This window comes from Chiloscyllium punctatum, chromosome 28 (genome assembly GCF_047496795.1).
Source record: "Chiloscyllium punctatum isolate Juve2018m chromosome 28, sChiPun1.3, whole genome shotgun sequence".
Classification (NCBI taxonomy): Eukaryota; Metazoa; Chordata; class Chondrichthyes; order Orectolobiformes; family Hemiscylliidae; genus Chiloscyllium; species Chiloscyllium punctatum.
In genome coordinates this window covers 14,125,189-14,144,088 of record NC_092766.1, presented here as the reverse complement: position 1 = coordinate 14,144,088, position 18,900 = coordinate 14,125,189, and the positions used below count along the sequence as shown (strand labels likewise).

At 44.5% G+C, this 18,900-nt stretch overlaps 1 non-coding gene across 1 annotated transcript; it reads right to left on the bottom strand.

Annotated features, from left to right (window-relative positions):
* Positions 1-13,743: 13,743 nt before the first annotated feature.
* trnag-ucc (transfer RNA glycine (anticodon UCC)) lies at positions 13,744-13,815 on the bottom strand. The gene has a single exon. It is a non-coding gene; the product is annotated as a tRNA-Gly (tRNA).
* Between the last annotated feature and the right edge of the window lie 5,085 nt (positions 13,816-18,900).

Below are 18,900 nucleotides of genomic sequence, written 5' to 3'. Positions count from 1 at the left end.
CCTCCTGTCTGTTGATTGTTGTGCGGTGCCCATTCTTCCCTTGTCGTAGCCTTTGCTCGGTTTCCCCAATGTCCCATGCCTCCGGGCATCCTTGCCTGCAACGTATAAGATAGACAATGTTGGCTGAGTCACATGGGTACCTGCCACGTACATGGTGGGAGGTGTCCCCACCTGTAATGGCGGTATCCATGTCCACATTCTGACACGTCTTGCAGCGCCTACCGTGACAGGGTTGTATGGAGTTGTCCTGAGAGCAGGAGGTTTGCTACGAACAATGATCTGTTTGAGGTTTGGTGGTTGTTTGAAGGTGAGAATTGGAGGGGTGGGGAAGGTCTTGGCGAGGTGCTTATCCTCAGTGATAACGTGTTACAGATCACGAAGAACATGACGTAACTTTTCAGCTCCTGGGAAATACTGAACAACGAAGGGTACCCTGTCGGTTGCAGCACGGGTCTGTCTCCTGAGGGGGTCATTACGGGTTCCTTGCTGTGGCACGTCGGAACTGTTGGTCGATGATTTGGGCATCGTACCCCGTTCTTATGAGGGCATCCCTCAGTACTTCCAGGTGCCCGTCACGTTCCTCATCTGAGCAGATCCGGTGTACGCATAGGGCTTGTCCATAGGGAATGGCTGTTTTAGAGTCATAGAGATGTACAGCGTGGAAACAGACCCTTCGGTCCAACCTGTCCATGCTGACCAGATATCCCAACCCAATCTAATCCCACCCGCCAGCACTTGGCCCATATCCCTCCAAACCCTTCCTATTTATATACACATCCAAATGCCTCTTAAATATTGTAATTGTACCAGCCTCCACCACATCCTCTGGCAGCTCATTCCATACACGTACCACCCTCTGTGTGAAAACATTGCCCCTTAGGTCTCTTTTATGTCTTTCCCCTCTCGCCCTAAACCTATGCCCTCTAGTTCTGGACTCCCCGTCCCCAGGGAAAAGACTTTGTCTATTTATCCTATCCATGCCCCTCATGATTTTGTAAACCTCTATAAGGTCACCCCTCAGCCTCCGACGCTCCAGGGAAAACAGCCCCAGCCTGTTCAGCCTCTCCCTGTAGCTCAGATCCTCCAACCCTGGCAACATCCTTGTAAATCTTTTCTGAACCCTTTCAAGTTTCACATCATCTTTCCGATAGGAGGGAGACCAGAATTGCACGCAATATTCCAACAGTGGCCTAACCAATGTCCTGTACAGCCGCAACATGACCTCCCCAACTCCTGTACTCAATACTCTGACCAATAAAGGAAAGCATACCAAACGCCTTCTTCACTGTCCTATCGACCTGTGACTCCACTTTCAAGGAGCTATGAACCTGCACTCCAAGGTCTCTTTGTTCAGCAACACTCCCTAGGACCTTACCATTTAGTGTATAAGTCCTGCTAAGATTTGCTTTCCCAAAATGCAGCCCCTCGTATTTATCTGAATTAAACTCCATCTGCCAGTTCTCAGCCTTTTTAATATGTTTTGGGTGGAAGCTGGAGAAGTGTAGCATTGTGAGGTTGTCTGTGGGTTTGCTGTAGAGTGTGGTGCTGAGGTGTCTGTCCTTGATGGAGATGCATGTGTCTAAGAATGAGACAGATAGTCCATGGTGAGTTTGATGGTGGGATGAAACTTGTTAATATCACTGTCGTTTTATCAGTGACCCCTCGCCATGGGTCCAGAGGAAGAAAATGTCGTCAATGTACCTGGTGTATAATGAGGTCCTGCATAGAGAAGAAGTCTTGTTCGAACCTGTGCATGAAGATGATGGCATGTTAGGTGCAAATTTGGTCCCCATGGCTGTTCCATGTGTCAGGATGAAGAACTCATTGTCGAAGGTGAAGACGTTGTGCTCGAGGATAAAGTGGATGAGTTGTAGGATGGCGTTTGGAGACTGGCAGCTGTTGGTGTTGAGTACTGAGGCTGTTGCCGCGATGCCATCCTTGTGGGGGGTGCTGGTGTAGAGTGCGGAAACGTCCATTGTGACGAGGAATGTTCCCGGTTCGACTCGTCCATGAGTTTCTGTAAGAAATCCGTAGTGTCGCGACAGAAGTTGGGGATCCTCTGGACAATGGGTTTCAAGATGTCTTCGACTTAGTCAGAGAGGTTCTCACACAGGGTCCCGACACGATGGGACGTCCCGGTGTGTTGGCTTTGTGTACCTTTGGAAGGCAGTAGAAGTTGCCTACATCAGACGTACGTGGCACGAGAGCGCGTAGGGAACTCTGAAGGACTGGATCCAAAGTCCTGATCAATGTGTTTAGTTCACGGGTGTGCTCTTTGGTCGGATCAGCTGGTAGTTGCCTGTAGTGTTCCTGGTTGTTCGGTTGTCGGTCCACTTCCTTGGAGTAATCTGTTCTATTCTGAACGACAATGGCTCCTCCTTTACCTGCTGGTTTGATGACAACGTTGTGATTGGTTCTGAGAGCCTGGATGGTCTTGCGTTGTGAACGGGTGATGTTCTGCTCTCCCTTGTGGGTACGGCTGACGAACCTGGCATTTATATATTTCCTGGCGGTTTGAGCACGCAGGGCCGCGGCCCTCCGGTGGGCTCCAAGTTGACACCTTCTTCGGTTGCTCCTCTACACATCCCTGTGATGACTGTTCCAGTTCATCAGTGGGATCCCTGCTGGCACCTTGAAAGAATTCCCGGAGTCTCATTCGTCTGATGAACTCCTCCGTGTCTGCTGCAAGAACCAAGGGGTCCATTTTGGTGGTGGGGCAAAAAAATTGAGACCCCTGCTCACAACTTCAATCTCTTCCAGTGGCAGGGTGTGGTCCGATAAGTTGACCATCGACTTCCCCACAGTGATAATGTTATTCACTGTGGTGCCAGGGTGGGCTTCGCTACTACTGGTGAGAATGCCGAGTTTCTCCAGTTGGTTTGCATGTACGTGGTGTGGTTTTGTCACTTTGTCTGTTTGGCAATGTCCCGTAATTGTACTGCTGTATCCTGAGCACAGGCTGAGAGTGTGGACTCCATCGGAACTTCCAGGTTGTGGCACCAGCTGTAGAGTCAGCGCACGAGGTGATCGAGGAGTTTGCGCGAGGTGCGGTGGCGACGTTTCTCTGCGTAGTCTGTGTTATCCAAGGCCCTGAAGGAGCCTTCCACATCCATCAAAGTTTTACCTGCACATCCACTAATATCATTGATTGTATCCGTTGCTCCCCGATGCGGTCTCCTCTACATTGGGGAGACTGGGCGCCTCCGAGCAGAGCGCTTTAGGGAACATCTCCGGGACACCCGCACCAATCAACCAAACCGCCCCGTGGCCCAACATTTCAACTCCCCCTCCCACTCTGCCGAGGACATGGAGGTCCTGGGCCTCCTTCGCCGCCGCTCCCTCACCACCAGACACCTGGAGGAAGAACGCCTCATCTTCCGCCTCGGAACACTTCAACCCCAGGGCATCAATGTGGACTTCAACAGTTTCCTCATTTCCCCTTCCCCCACCTCACCCTAGTTCCAAACTTCCAGCTCAGTAACTGTCCCCATGACTTGTCCGGACTTGTCCGACCTGCCTATCTCCTTTTCCACCTATCCACTCCACCCTCTCCTCCCTGACCTATCACCTTCATCCCCTCCCCCACTCACCCATTGTACTCTATGCTACTCTCTCCCCACCCCCACCCTCCTCTAGCTTATCTCTCCACTCTTCAGACTCACTGCCTTTATTCCTGATGAAGGGCTTTTGCCCGAAACGTCGATTTCGAAGCCTCTTGGATGCTGCCTGAACTGCTGTGATCTTCCAGCACCACTAATCCAGAATGTGTTGTAGGTCAACTTGAGTGGGTTCACGATCCGTAATCCTTTAGGGATGTTTCCTGTTTGCCTGCATTTCTGAAGCAACTTGATGTCTGTGTCGATATTCTTGGAGATCCTCTCCACTTTTAAGTCGGCAGTTAATGGTGTCGATAGTCGTCATGATTTGGAGATGCCAGTGTTGGACTGGGGTGTAGAAAGTTGAAAATCACACAACACCAGGTTATAGTCCAACAGGTTTAATTGGAAGCACTAGTTTTCGGAGCGTCGCTCCTTCATCAGGTGGTTGTGGAGGACACAATTGTAAAGCACAGAATTTATAGCAAAAGTTTAGTGTGATGAAACTGAATTTATACATTGATTGTCCGTTGAGTCTTTCATCTGTTAGAATGACCCCGATAGTTTCACTTCTTCCATATGTAAATCACAAAACTTTTTTTAAAAAGTTACATTCTCAGGTTAACTCTAACAGTTGGTGTCAGCCATATAATGTGTTGAAGGTGTTTGCCCCCTGTTAAATCACTTTTTAGGTTAGAATCAGTCTAAACATTATGGCACAGTCAACAGCACACAGGGGGCTAACACCTTCAACACATTATCTGGGCATCAATTGTTACAGTTAACCTGAGAATATGACTTTTTTTAGGAGAAAGTGAGGATTGCAGATGCTGGAGATCAGAGCTGGAAAATGTGTTCCTGGAAAAGCAACCTGTCCCCCCCTCTCACCCAGTCCAACCTCTCACCCTCACAACGTGCAGCCCTCCACTCCCTCTGCTCCAACCCCAACCTCACTATCAAACCGGCAGACAAGGGAGGCACACCCTTGTGGTAGGTTGGCGCACCGATCTTTACACCAGCTAAACGCCAGCTTGCGGACACCTCCTCCTACTGCCCCCTTGACCATGACCCCACCTCCCCCCACCAAACCATCATCTCCCAGACCATCCATAACCTCATCACCTCAGGGGATCACCCAACCACCTCCTCCAACCTCATAGTCCCACAACCCCACACCGCCCGTTTCTACCTCCTGCCCAAAATCCACAAACCTGACTGCCCCGGCCGACCCATTGTCTCAGCCTGCTCCTGCCCCACCGAACTCATCTCTGCATACCTCGACACGGTCCTGTCCCCCTTAGTCCAAGAACTCCCCACCTACGTTCGGGACACCACCCACGCCCTCCACCTCCTCCATGATTTTCGCTTCCCTGGTCCACAACGCCTTATCTTCACCATGGACATCCGGTCCCTATACACCTCCATCCCCATCACGAAGGACTCAAAGCCCTCTGCTTCTTCCTTTCCCACCGAACCAACCAGTACCCTTCCACTGACACCCTCCTTCGACCGACTGAACTGGTCCTCACTCTTCTCTTTCCAATCCTCCCACTCCCTCCAAACCAAAGGAGTAGCCATGGGCACCCACATGGGCCCCAGCTATGCCTGCCTCTTCGTAGGATATGTGGAACAGTCCATCTTCCACAGCTACACTGGCACCCCCCCCCCCCACCTTTTCCTCCACTACATCGATGACTGTATCGGCGCTGCCTCGTGCTCCCACGAGGAGGTTGAACAGTTCATCCACTTTACTAACACCTTCCACCCCGACCTCAAATTTACCTGGACCGTCTCAGACTCCTCCCTGCCCTTCCTAGACCTCTCCATTTCTATCTTGGGCGACCGGCTCAACGCGGACATTTACTATTAACCAACCGACTCCCACACCTACCTAGACTACACCTCCTCCCACCCTGCCCCCTGTAAAAACGCCATCCCACATTCCCAATTCCTTCGCTTCCGCCGCATCTGCTCCCAGGAGAACTAATTCCAATACCAAACAACCCAGATGCCTCCTTCTTCAAAGACCTCAATTTTCCCCAGACATAGTCGATGATGCTCTCCACCACATCTCTTCCACTTCCAGCTCCTCCGCCCTTGAGCCCCGACCCTCCAATCGCCACTAGGACAGAACCCCACTGGTCCTCACCTCCCACCCCACCAACCTCTTGATATATCATATCATCCTTCGTCATTTCCGCCACCTCCAAACGGACCCCACCACCAGGGATATATTTCCCTCCCCACCCCTATCAGCATTCCAGAAAGACCACTCCCTCCGCGACTCCCTTGTCAGGTCCACACCCCCCACCAACCCAACCTCCACTCCCGGCATCTTCCCCTGCAACTGCAAGAAATGCAAAACTTGCGCCCACACCTCCCCCCTCACTTCCCTCCAAGGCCCCAAGGGATCCTTCCATATCCATCAGAAATTCACCTGCACCTCCACACACATCATTTACTGCATCCGCTGCACCCGATGTGGCCTCCTCTATATTGGGGAGACAGGCTGCCTACTTGTGGAACGTTTCAGGGAACACCTCTGGGACACCCGCACCAACCAACCCAACCGCCCCGTGGCGGAACACTTTAACTCCCCCCTCCCACTCTGCCAATGACATGCAGGTCCTTGGCCTCCTCCATCGCCAGACCCTGGCAACACGACGCCTGGAGGAAGAGCGCCTCACCTTCCACCTAGGAACCCTCCAACCACAGGGGATGAATGCAGATTTCTCCAGCTTCCTCATTTCCCCTCCCCCCCACCTTATCTCAGTCCCAACCCTCGATCTCAGCACCGCCTTCTTGACCTGCAATCTTCTTCCTGACCTCTCTGCCCCCTCCCCCTCTCCGGCCTATCACCCTCACCTTAACCTCCTTCCACCTATCGCATTCCCAACGCCCCCTCTGCCAAGTCCCTCCTCCCTACCTTTTATCTCAGCCCGCTTGGTACACCCTCCTCACTCCTGAAGAAGGGCTTATGCCCGAAACATCGATTCTCCTGCTCCTTGGATGCTGCCTGACCTGCTGCGCTTTTCCAGCAATACATTTTTCAATGTAACTTTTTTAAAAAGGTTTTGTGATTTACATCTGAAAGAAGTGAAACTATCAGGGTCATTCCAATAGATGAGAGACTTAACAAACAATCGAGGTATTTTCCAATGTATAATTTCAGCTACATCACACTGTAAACTTTTGCTGTAAATTCTGTGTCTTACAATTGTGTGCTCCACAATCACCTGATGAAGGAGCAGCGCTCCGAAAGCTAGTGCTTCCAATTAAACCTGTTGGACTATAACCTGGTGTGGTGTGATTTTTAACTTTGTACACCCCACTCCAACACTGGCATCTCCTCACCATAGCTATGATGGAGGATTGGAGAAGGGGGGAGTTCTGGGGTTGTAGGAGGCCAGGGGAGATTTGAGGGCGGTATGCATGATTTTGTGGAACCCTGGACGGCGGGTGAGATATCAGTCATTTGGGAGATGTTGGGGGTGGGCATGGATTTCAAGTGAAAACGTTTGAGGGGAGAGGAGGATTTCAGTTTTCACCCAGAGGTCAAAGATTGAAGAGGTTCCGTTGAAAAGGGCCAGAGGACGGGATGAGCAGATTTTGTTCCCTTCTCCCAGCGAGTTGTTGTGACCTGGGAGCGGATTCAACAAGAACTTCCAAAAGGTGGGAATCAGAAGGGGAACGTTCACGGGGAAAGGTGGGGTCAAGGAGCAATGGGTGGGGTTGTGGGTCAGAACGGCGTGGAAACAGACCCTTCAGCCCAACTTTGTCCGTGCTGACCACGTTTCCCAAACTGAACCTGTACCACTTACCAGCATTTGGCCCATGTCCCCTCGAAACCTTTCCTATCCAGGTATCTATTCAGATATCTTTTAAATGTCGTAACTTTATCTGTACTCACCACTTCCTCGGGAAGTTCATTCCCCACGCAAACCACCCTCTGTGTGAAAAGATTGACCACATTCTCTCTCTCTCTCTGTTTCTCTGTTCCCCTCTCCGCCCTGCCCCCCCCCCCATCCCTTTTAAATCTTTCTCCTCTCCTCCTCTCACCTTAAACATATGCCCTTAGTTTTGAACTCCCCCACCCTAGGGAAAAGGCTGTTGCTATTCACCTTATCTGTGCCCCCCCGCTCATGATTTTATAAACCTCTATAAGCTTCAACCTCCTACACTCCAGGGAAAAAAATCCCAACCCTCTCCTTATAAGTCAAATCCTCCATTTCTGGCAATATCCTGGTAAATCCCTTCTGAACCTTCTCCTTCCTATAAAAGGGCACCCAAAACAGCACCCAGTACCCAGTAAAGGTCTCACCAACATATCGTATAACCTCAACGTCCCAACGCCTCTACTCAAAACTCTGAGCCATGAAGGCAAGCGTGCTAAACACCTTCTTCACCATCCAGTCTACCTGCAACACAAACTTTCAAAGAATTATGTACCTGAACCCCTCTGTTCTACAACATTACCCGAGGAGAAAGTGAGGACTTGCAGATGCTGGAGACCAGAGTTGAAAAATGTGGTGCTGGAAAAACACAGCAGGCCAGGCAGCATCCGAGGAGCAGGAGAATCGACATTTCGGGCATAAACCCTTCTTCAGGAAGTTTATGAAATGTCGATTCTCCTGCTCCTCGGACGTTGCCTGTCCTGCTGTGTTTTTCCAGCACCACATTTTTCAACATTACCCAAAGCCCTATCGTTAATTGTATAAGTCCTGTTTGTTTTACCAAAATGCAACACCTCGCATTTATCCAAATTAAACTCCATCTGCCACTCCTCAGCCCATTGACCCAATTGACCAAGATCAGTCAGATAACCTTCTTCACTGTCCACTATTCCATCAATTTTGGTGTTGTCTGCAAACTTACTAACCGTTGCCTCCTATATTCACATCCAAATCATTTATATAAATGACAAAGAACTTTGCATCCAGCACCAAACCTGAAACCATGGCTGGTCACAGGCCTCCAGTTCAAAAAAACAACCCTCCACCCCCTGTCTCCTGCCGTTAAGCCAATTTTGTATCCAAGTGGCAAGCTCGCCCTGAATCCCATGTGATTTAACTTTACTAATGACTCTACCATTGTCAAAGGCTTCACTAAAGTCCGTGTGAACAATATCGATGGCTCTGCCCTCATCAATCTTTTTGGTTATATCCTCAAATAACTCAAATCAAGTTTGTGAGACATGATTTCCCTCACACAAAGCCTCACTGACTATCCCTCATCAGTCCTTGCCTCTCCAAATCAATGTAGATTCTAGCTTTCACAATCCCCTCCAGCAACTTACCCTCCAATGATGTAAGACTAACAAATCTACAGTTTCCAGGGTTTCCTTAAAAGTTTTTCTTAAATCAAGGCACAACATCATAGTTCTGGTCACCGCATTACGGGAAGGGTGTGGAAGCTTTGGCATGGGTTCCGAGGAGATTTACCAGGATGTGGCCTGGTCTGGAGGGAAGGTCTTACGAGGAAAGGCTGAGGGACTTGAGGCTGTTTTCATTGGAGAGAAGAAGGTTGAGAGGTGACTTAATAGAGAGATACCAAGATAATCAGAGGGTTAGATAGGGCGGACAGGGAGAGCCTTTTTCCTCAGATGATGACGGCTAGCACGAGGGGACATTGCTTTAAATTGAGGGGTGATAGATATAGGACAGATGGCAGGGTAGTTTCCTTACTCAGAGCTGTAGGGGCGTAGAACGGCCTGCCTGGAACAGGAGTAGGCTCGCTGATGTTAAGGGCATTGGACATACATATGGATAATAATGGAACAGTGTAGGTTAGATGGGCATCAGATTAATTTCACAGGCCGACGCAACATCGAGGGCCAAAGGGCCTGTACTGCGCTGTAACATTCTATACTCTATATTCATCACCCTCCCTTCCTCAGGCACCTCAGCTGTAGCGACGGATGATGCAAGTATCTCTGCTAGGAGCCCCAGTTATTGATACAGGCTCTTCGGCCCAACGTATCCATGCCGACCAGGCTCCTAAACTGAGCTAGTCCCATTTGCCTGTGTTTGTCCCATGTCCTTCTCAACCCTTTCTATTCATGTATCATCCAGATGCCTTTTAAATGTTGTCATTGTACCAGCCTCCACCACTTCCTCTGGCAGCTCGTTCCATACACGTACCACCCTCTGTAGCCCCTTAGGTCCTGTTTAACTCGTTCCCCTCTCACCTTAAACCTATGCCCCTCTAGTTCTGGACTCCCTCATTTCCCAGGGAAGAGACTTTGTCTACTTATCCTATCCATGCCCCTTTATGATTTTATAAACCTCTACATGGTCACCCCTCAGCCTCCGACGCTCCAAGGAAAACAGTTCCAAGCCTATCCAGCCTCTCCTTCACTACTCAAACCTTCCAGTCTCAGTAACATCCTTGTAAATCTTTTTCTGTACCCTTTCCAGTTTAATAACATCCTTCCTACAGCAAGGTGACCAGAGTTATACGCAGTATTCCGAAAGTGGCATTACCAATGTATTGGACAGCTGTAACATCACATCCCAATACTGTACTCAATAATCTCTCCATAAACCTCAAGCTGTAGATCAGTTGTTAGTTTTAAATCTGAGATCAATCTGTTTTTGTTAAGCTAAGGTATTGAGGGATATGGAGTTAGGCCATAGATCAGACAGTCTCATTGAAAGGTAGAACAGCACAGAGGGGCTGAATGGCCTTGTGTTCTTTCTATCTTCACCAATGGCTCTGTCATATTAATGCCATGGCCCATATACCTTAATAGACCCACCTCCCCACATCAGCTATAACCGCCTTTCCATAACTATAGTATGAAGACTATATTTAATCCTCATTAATCTACATTTCCCTATATCATAGCATACCATGCTTAACACTCATTAATTTACTTACCACGATATCATTATATTAATCCCCATATTCCAGCTTCTGGCAACTGTCTGTGTGGAGTTTGCACATCCTCCCCGTGTCTGCGTGGGTTTCCTCCAGGTGCTCCGGTTTCCTCCCACAATCCAAAGATGTGCAGGTCAGGATGAATTGGCCATGCTAAGTTGCCCATAGTGTTAGGTGCATTAGTCAGAGGGAAATGGGTCTGGGTGGGTTACTCTTCAGAGGGTCGGTGTGGACTGGTCGGGCCGAAGGGCCTGTTTCCACGCTGTAGGGAATCTAAATAACATTACCTAAGTAACAAGACTAAAATTGGGCTCTTGAAGACAGAAACAGGGGAATATACTACGGGGAATAAAGAAATGGCAGAAGAATTGAATTGGTACTTCAGATCTGTGTTCACTGGGGAAGACACAAGCAATCTCCCTGAGGTAACAGTGGCTGAAGGACCTGAACTTAAGGGAATTTTTATTTGCCAGGAATTGGTGTTGGAGAGACTGTTAGGTCTGAAGGTTGATAAGTCCCCAGGGCCTGATGGTCTACATCCCAGGGTACTGAAGGAGGTGGCTCGGGAAATCGTGGATGCGTTGGTGATTATTTTCCAGTGTTCGATAGATTCGGGATCAGTTCCTGCAGATTGGAGGGTGGCTAATGTTGTACCACTTTTTAAGAAAGGTGGGAGAGAGAAAGCAGAAAATTATAGACCAGTTAATCTGACCTCAGTGGTGGGAAAGATGCTGGAATCTATTATAAAGGATGAAATTATGACACATCTGGATAGTAGTAACAGGATAGGTCAGAGTCAGCATGGATTTATGAAGGGAAAATCATGCTTGACTAATCTTCTGGAATTTTTCGAGGATGTAACTCTGAAGATGGACGAGGGAGATCCAGTAGATGGAGTGTACCTGGACTTTCAGAAAGCTTTTGATAAAGTCCCACATAGGAGGTTAGTGAGCAAAATTAGGGCACATAGTATTAGGGGCAAAGTACTAACTTGGATTGAAAGTTGGTTGGCTGATAGGAAGCAAAGAGTAGTGATAAACGGCTCCATTTTGGAATGGCAAGCAGTGACCAGTGGGGTACCGCAGGGATTAGTGCTGGGACCGCAGCTTTTACAATATATGTTAATGATATAGAGGATGGGATTAGTAATAACATTAGCAAATTTGCTGATGATACTAAGCTGGGTGGCAGGGTGAAATGTGAGGAGGATGTTAGGAGATTACAGGGTGACCTGGACAGGTTAGGTGAGTGGTCAGGTGCATGGCAGATGTAGTTTAATGTGGATAAATGTATGGTTATCCACTTTGGTGGCAAGAATAGGAAGGCAGATTACTATCTCAATGGAATCAATTTAGGTAAAGGGGCAGTACAGAGAGATCTGGGTGTTCTTGTACACCAGTCAATGAAGGTAAGCATGCAGGTACAGCAGGTAGTGAAGAAGGCTAATAGCATGCTGGTCTTCATAACAAGAGGGATTGAGTATAGAAGCAAGAGGTTCTTCTGCAGCCCTGGTGAGACCACACCTGGAATACTGTGTGCAGTTCTGGTCTCCAAATTTGAGGAAAGATATTCTGGCTATTGAGGGAGTGCAGCGTAGGTTCACGAGGTCAATTCCTGGAATGGCGGGACTACCTTACGCTGAAAGACTGGAGTGACTGGGCTTGTATACCCTTGAGTTTAGAAGACTGAGAGGGGATCTGATTGAGACATATAAGATTATTAAAGGTTTGGACACTCTGGAGGCAGGAAACATATTTCCGCTGATGGGTGAATGCCGAACCAGAGGACACAGCTTAAAAATACGGGGTAGACCATTTAGGACAGAGATGAGGAGAAACGTCTTCACCCAAAGAGTGGTGGCTGTGTGGAATGCTCTGACCCAGAGGGCAGTGGAGGCCCAGTCTCTGGATTCATTTAAGAAAGAGTTGGACAGAGCTCTCAAGGATAGTGGAATCAAAGGTTATGGAGATAAGGCAGGAACAGGATACTGATTAAGGATGATCAGCCATGATCATATTGAATGGAGGTGCAGGCTCGAAGGGCAGAATGGCCTACTCCTGCACCTATTGTCTATTGTCTGTTGTCTATTGTCTATTCTAGTCACACTTATAGGAAGGACATTATCAAGCTGGAGAGGGTTCAGAAGTTTACCAGGATGTTGCTGGGAATGGAAGGTTTGAGTTATAAAGAAAGGCAGGAACTCCTTTCACTGGAGAGTTGAAGGTAGAGAGACAAGATTATAGAAGTTTATTAAACCAAGAGGGGTATAAATAGAATTAATGGTAGGTGTCTTTTCCCTTGGGTGGGGGCTTTCAAAACTGGGGGGGTCATATTTTTAAGGCGAGAGGAGAGAGATTTTAAAAGGACATAGTTAAAAATCACACAAAACCAGGTTATAGTCCAACAGTCATGATTTGGAGATGCCGGTGTTGGACTGGGGTGGACAAAGTTAAAAATCACCCAACACCAGGTTATAATCTAACAGGTTCAATTGGAAGCACTAGCTTTCGGAGTGACGCTCCTTCATCAGTGTGCTTCGAATTAAACCTGTTGGACTTTAACCTGGTGTTGTGCGTGATTTTTTAACTTTGTACAACATCTCTAAATCTTAAAAAGGTGGTTCGCGTGTGGAATGAACTTCCCGAGGAAGTGGTGGATGTGGGGACACTGAGAATCAGTTTAAATCTCAATCCTCTGGGAATAGTTTCTGCCCTTTCTACTGCGTCCAGCTGCCTTATGCTGTTAAAACCCTCCTATTTGCCTTCCACTCAATTTCTCACAAGAAATCAAAATGAATGCAAATCATTTTCTCAGGGTGAAAGCACTGCAAACTTGGGCAAGATGTTAGCAGAAACGAATTACTGAATAATGCAGTCATTATTTCAAAATCAGCTCCAGCGATCTTTAAAATATGCGGAGACGTTTGCAAATCCACGATTGCAAAGCTTTGAGCAGGTCTGGGTTAACGAAAAGAAGACAGCGAATTGCTAAACGAACGAACGCACGTTGTCTTTCACCAACCCGGAAGCTGAGACACCAGGCAGTGCGCCTCCTACTGCTCAGACTCTGGAACTGCACCCCCCCCCCCCCCCTCCGCCCACCACGTCCAGCCACACTCCTCGACAAAATCACACCTCGCAGACATTTTTAAAATTGCAACCCGTTCGCGATTAAACGATTGCACCTGTCGGAGGCGATTGCAAAAGGTTTTAAGGCGTCATTGGTGAAAGAAAAAAAATAAACTTGGAGGGAAACAAAAAAAACACACTGCGATGGCCGGGAATCGAACCCGGGTCAACTGCTTGGAAGGCAGCTATGCTCACCACTATACCACCATCGCCTTGTTACTTAGAGGTGCCAGGGCCTCTGATAGAGCTTAAACAGTGTCACGTGGCGTTTACTGTGCAATGTTTTCAATGTATCCATTTTCTGTATCCAACCCTTCAATTGTGACATCATCTCTGCGCCAGGACTGCAATACTCCCCGCTTGCTTTGAGCTATCAGTAAAATGTTTAATATGAAACACCTCCAAATTAATAAATGACTATTTATATGCAACATATTACTATTGCAAATATTGAGAAGGTACATTTAAAAATTAATAAATTACTTTATTTACATGCAAATTATCATTATTGTAAATATTAAGAATGCCCCTCCAAATGAATAAATCACTATTTATATGCAAAATACTACAATTGCAACTATTAAGAATGCACATTTAAAAATTAATAGCTCACTTCATTTACATGCAAGAGCTCTCTTGTAAATATTAAGTATACCTCCAAATTATTGAATTGCTTCATTTATATGGAAAATATAACTGTAAATATTAAAAATGAATATCCAAATTATTAAATCACTTTGTTTACTTTCAAAATATTGCAGTTTTGAAGAACACACATCTCCAAATTAATAAATCACTTCATTTATATGCAAAACATTAAGATTGCAAATATTAAGAATGCACATCTCCAAATTAATAAATCACTTCATTTGCATGTAACATGTTACTGTTGTAAATATTAAGAATCCATGCCTCCAAACTAATATAACTCATTTGCATGTAGCATTTTACGATTGTAAATACTATTGTATATGCAAAATATTATTGTTGAAAACAAATAATACACTCCAAATCAAAAAGTCACTTCATTTACATACAAAATATTCCCAAAGCAAATATTAAGAGTGCACACCTCCAAAGTATTAAATCACTTCATTTATATGACATGTTACTGCTGCAAATATTAAAAATGCAGATTTAACAATTAATAAATCACTTCATTTACTTGCAAAATATTACTATTCCAAATATTAAGAATGTATACCTCCAAATTAATAAATCACTTCATTTATAGGCAAAATATTATTGTTGAAAACATAAATTATACACTCCAAATCAATAAATCACTTCATTTACATGCAAAATATTACTATTCCAAATATTAAGAATGTATACCTCCAAATTAATAAATCACTTCATTTATAGGCAAAATATTATTGTTGAAAATATAAGGAATGCGCATCTCCGAATCAATAAAATGCTTCATCTAATGGAAAGTATTACCAAAGCAAATATTAAGAATGCACACCTCCAAATTAATAAGTCACTTCATTTCTATGAAACATATTACTTTTGCAAATATCAAGAATGCACATTTAAAAAGTGATAAATGGACTTTATTTACATGCAAAATATCATTATTGTAAATATTAAAAATGCCCTTCCAAATTAATAAATCACTTCACTTACATGTAGAACATAGTGACTGTAAATATTAAGAATGAATATTAAAATTAATAAAACACTTCATTTACATGCAAAATATTATTGTAAATATTAAGGATGCACATCTCCAAAATTAATAAATCACCTCTTTTATATAGAAAATGTAATGACTGTAAATATTGAAAATGAGTATACAAATTAATAAATCACTTCATCTACATGCAAGATATCATTATGGTAAATATGAAGCACACCTCCAAATTATTATATGGAAAAATTAACTACTGTAAATATTAAGAATGAATATCCAAATTATTAAATCAGTTCATTTATTTGCAAAATATTACTATTGCAAATATGAAAAATACACACCTCCAAATTAATAAATTACGTCATTAACATGGAAAATATAACTTCTGTAAATATTAAGAATGAATATCCAAATTAATAAATCACTTCATTTATGTGCTAAATATTACTATTGCAAATATTATGAGCACACCCCCAAATTGATAAATCATGTCATTTGCACTGAAATTATAACAACTGTAAATATTAAGAAAGAATATCCAAATTAATAAATCACTTCATGTTTATGCAAAATATTCATTTAGAAATTATCAAGAATTCACCACCTCCAGAATAATAAATCACTTTATTTCCATGCAAAATATTACTATTGCGAATATTAAGATCGCACACATCCAAACTAATAAATCACTTAATCTATATTGAAAATATAACTACTACAAATTTTAAGAATGCACACCTCCAAATTATTAAATCACTTAATTACATGGAAACTGTAACTACTGTAAATATTAAGAATGAATATTCTAATTAATAAATCACTATTTATGTGCAATATAATATATTGCACATAAATAGTGATTTATTAATTAGAATATTCATTCTTAATATTTACAGTAGTTACAGTTTCCATGTAATATATTAATATTGCAACTATTAAGAATGCACATTTAAAAATTAATAAATCACTTCATTCACATGTAAAATATCATTATTGTGAATATTAAGAAACACATCTTCATATTATTAAATTGCTTCATTTATATGGAAAAGTTAACTACTGTAAATATTAAGAATGAATATCCAAATTATCAAATCACTTCATTTACTTGCAAAACATTACTATTAGAAATATGAAGAATGCACACCTCCAAATCAATAAATCACTTCATTTACATGGAAAATAAACTTCTGTAACTATTAAGAATGAATATGTAAATCAACAAATCAGTTCATTCACATTGAAAATATAACTACTGTAAATAGTTAAAAATCACACAACACCAGGTTATAGTCCAATAGGTTTATTTGGAAGCACTAACTTTTGGAGCACTGCTCCTTCATCGGGTGGTCGTGGAAAATGAGGAGTATAAGCTTATATTTCATAACTACCTGACGAAGGAGCAGCGCTCCAAAAGTTAGTGCTTCCAAATAAACCTGTTGGACTATAACCTGGTGTTATGTGATTTTTAACTTTGTCTATCCCAGTCCAATACCGGCATCTCCAAGTCATGGCTACTGCAAATTTTAAGACTGACTATACAAATTAATAAATCACTTCATTTACTTGCAAATATGTAGACTACACATCTCCAACTTAATAAATCACTTCATTTATGTGCAGAACATTCTAAGTGCAAATATTAAGAATGCACATTAGCCCCGAATGTGGTAGACAATGGAAAATTGGTGCCTCTGTTTGTGGGCAGGGACATGGAGATGCTGCTGATGGGGTTGAGGTGATGCAGACGCAGGATGTCCTATTCTCCCAGGCCAACAGAGGACACCTTTCTACTGGAACCATGGACCAGGGTTACAATCCAGGCCAGTGCAGTCTCAACCAGCTGAAGGAATGCACGGAACGTAGGAAGAAGATAGAACATTGAACATAGAACAATACAGCGCAGAACAGGCCCTTTGGCCCTCGATGTTGGACTGACCTGTGAACTATTCTCAGCTCGCTCCCCCTACCCTATCCCAAAATCATCCATGTGCTTATCTAAGGATTGTTTAAATCTCCCTAATGTGGCTGAGACCAGGCAACATCCTGGTAAATCTCCTCTGCACATTTTCCAATGCTTCCACATCCTTCCCGAAATATAGCGACCAGAACTGTACACAATATTCCAAGTGTGGCCACACCAGTGTTTTGTATAGTTGCAGCATGATATTGCAGCTCCAGAACTCGATCCCTCTACCAATGAAACCTAACACACTGTTTGCCTTCTGAACAGCACTATCAACCTGGGTGGCAACTTTCAGGGATCTGTGTACATGGACTCCAAGATCCCTCTGCACATCTACACTACCAAGAGTCTTTCCATTGACCCAGTACTCTGCCTTCCTGTTATTCTTCCCAAAGTGCATCACCTCACATTTAGCTGCATTGAACTCCATTTGCCACCTCTCAGCCCAATTCTACAGCTTATCCAAGTCCCCCTGCAACCTGTAACATTCTTCCACACTATCCACTACTCCACTGACTTGAGTGTCGTCTACAAAGTTATTAATCCATCCACCTATGTCTGTGTCTAAGACATTTATAAAAATGACAAACAGCAGTGATCCCAAAACAGATCCTTGTGGCACACCACTAATAACCGGACTCCAGGCTGAATATTTTCCATCAACCACCACTCGCTGCCTTCTTTCAGAAAGCCAGTTTCTAATCCAAACTGCTAAATCACCCTCAATCCCAAGCCTCTGCATTTTCTCCAACAGCCAACCATGTGGAACCTTATCAAAGGCTTTACTGAAGTCCATGTATACCACGTCAACTGCCCTATCCTCATCTACATACTTGGTCACCTTCTCAAAAAAACTCAATGAGGTTTGTGAGACACGACCTGCCCTTGACAAAACCATGTTGACGATCTGAAATCAAATTGTTGCTTGCTCGACCAATGACCTTCATTCTGCCAATGAAAGTGCCACCATCTCTTCATCGATATCTCACACTCACCCGATCTCTGCTACGGTTCCCACCAATTTCCTGCAACGTCTTCCCTACCCACTCTCATCCTCGCTAACATCTGACCCTGACTAACCCTGAATCTCTTCTGCACAGCCTACTCACCCCCTCTGGACATCTCCACACATGCACCAAAAGTAACATCTTTCTCTCCCTCACCCACTATGGGCAGAGTTTCTGGTCTCTGAGCAGCTGACTGACCACATCCAAGCTCCTGTGCTGGCACTTTTTTGCAGTGATTAGTAACTGAAACAGATGTCTCATGAGTCTGCAGATACTCTTTAACATCTGAATATACTTTATTGAACAATAATAGAGTAAAAGGCTCTTAATACAAATGACCAAGAAAAGTTTCATCTGCTCCTCAACACTGCCCTTTTATTTTTAGTCAATCCCAGTGAAATTTCACTCCTTCCTCAACTCTTTAAAGTTTTAGAATAACAGATTGCTCCCTGAGTCTTGCCCTCAGGCTGTAGAGACATTTTCACGATGCTTTTCCAACTCCACAAACATTCCACAATACCTTTCGTGAGAAAGTGCATGAGCCAATTGATCACGTGATGCCAACGCTGAGTCAACTCCTCCACGATACCTAGTGCCAGGGACAAGAATTGTGTAACAGCAAACAGGAATTCACTCCATTTTGAAAGTAAAGGTTGACGATTTGGATGTGAGCATAAGAGATACAGTT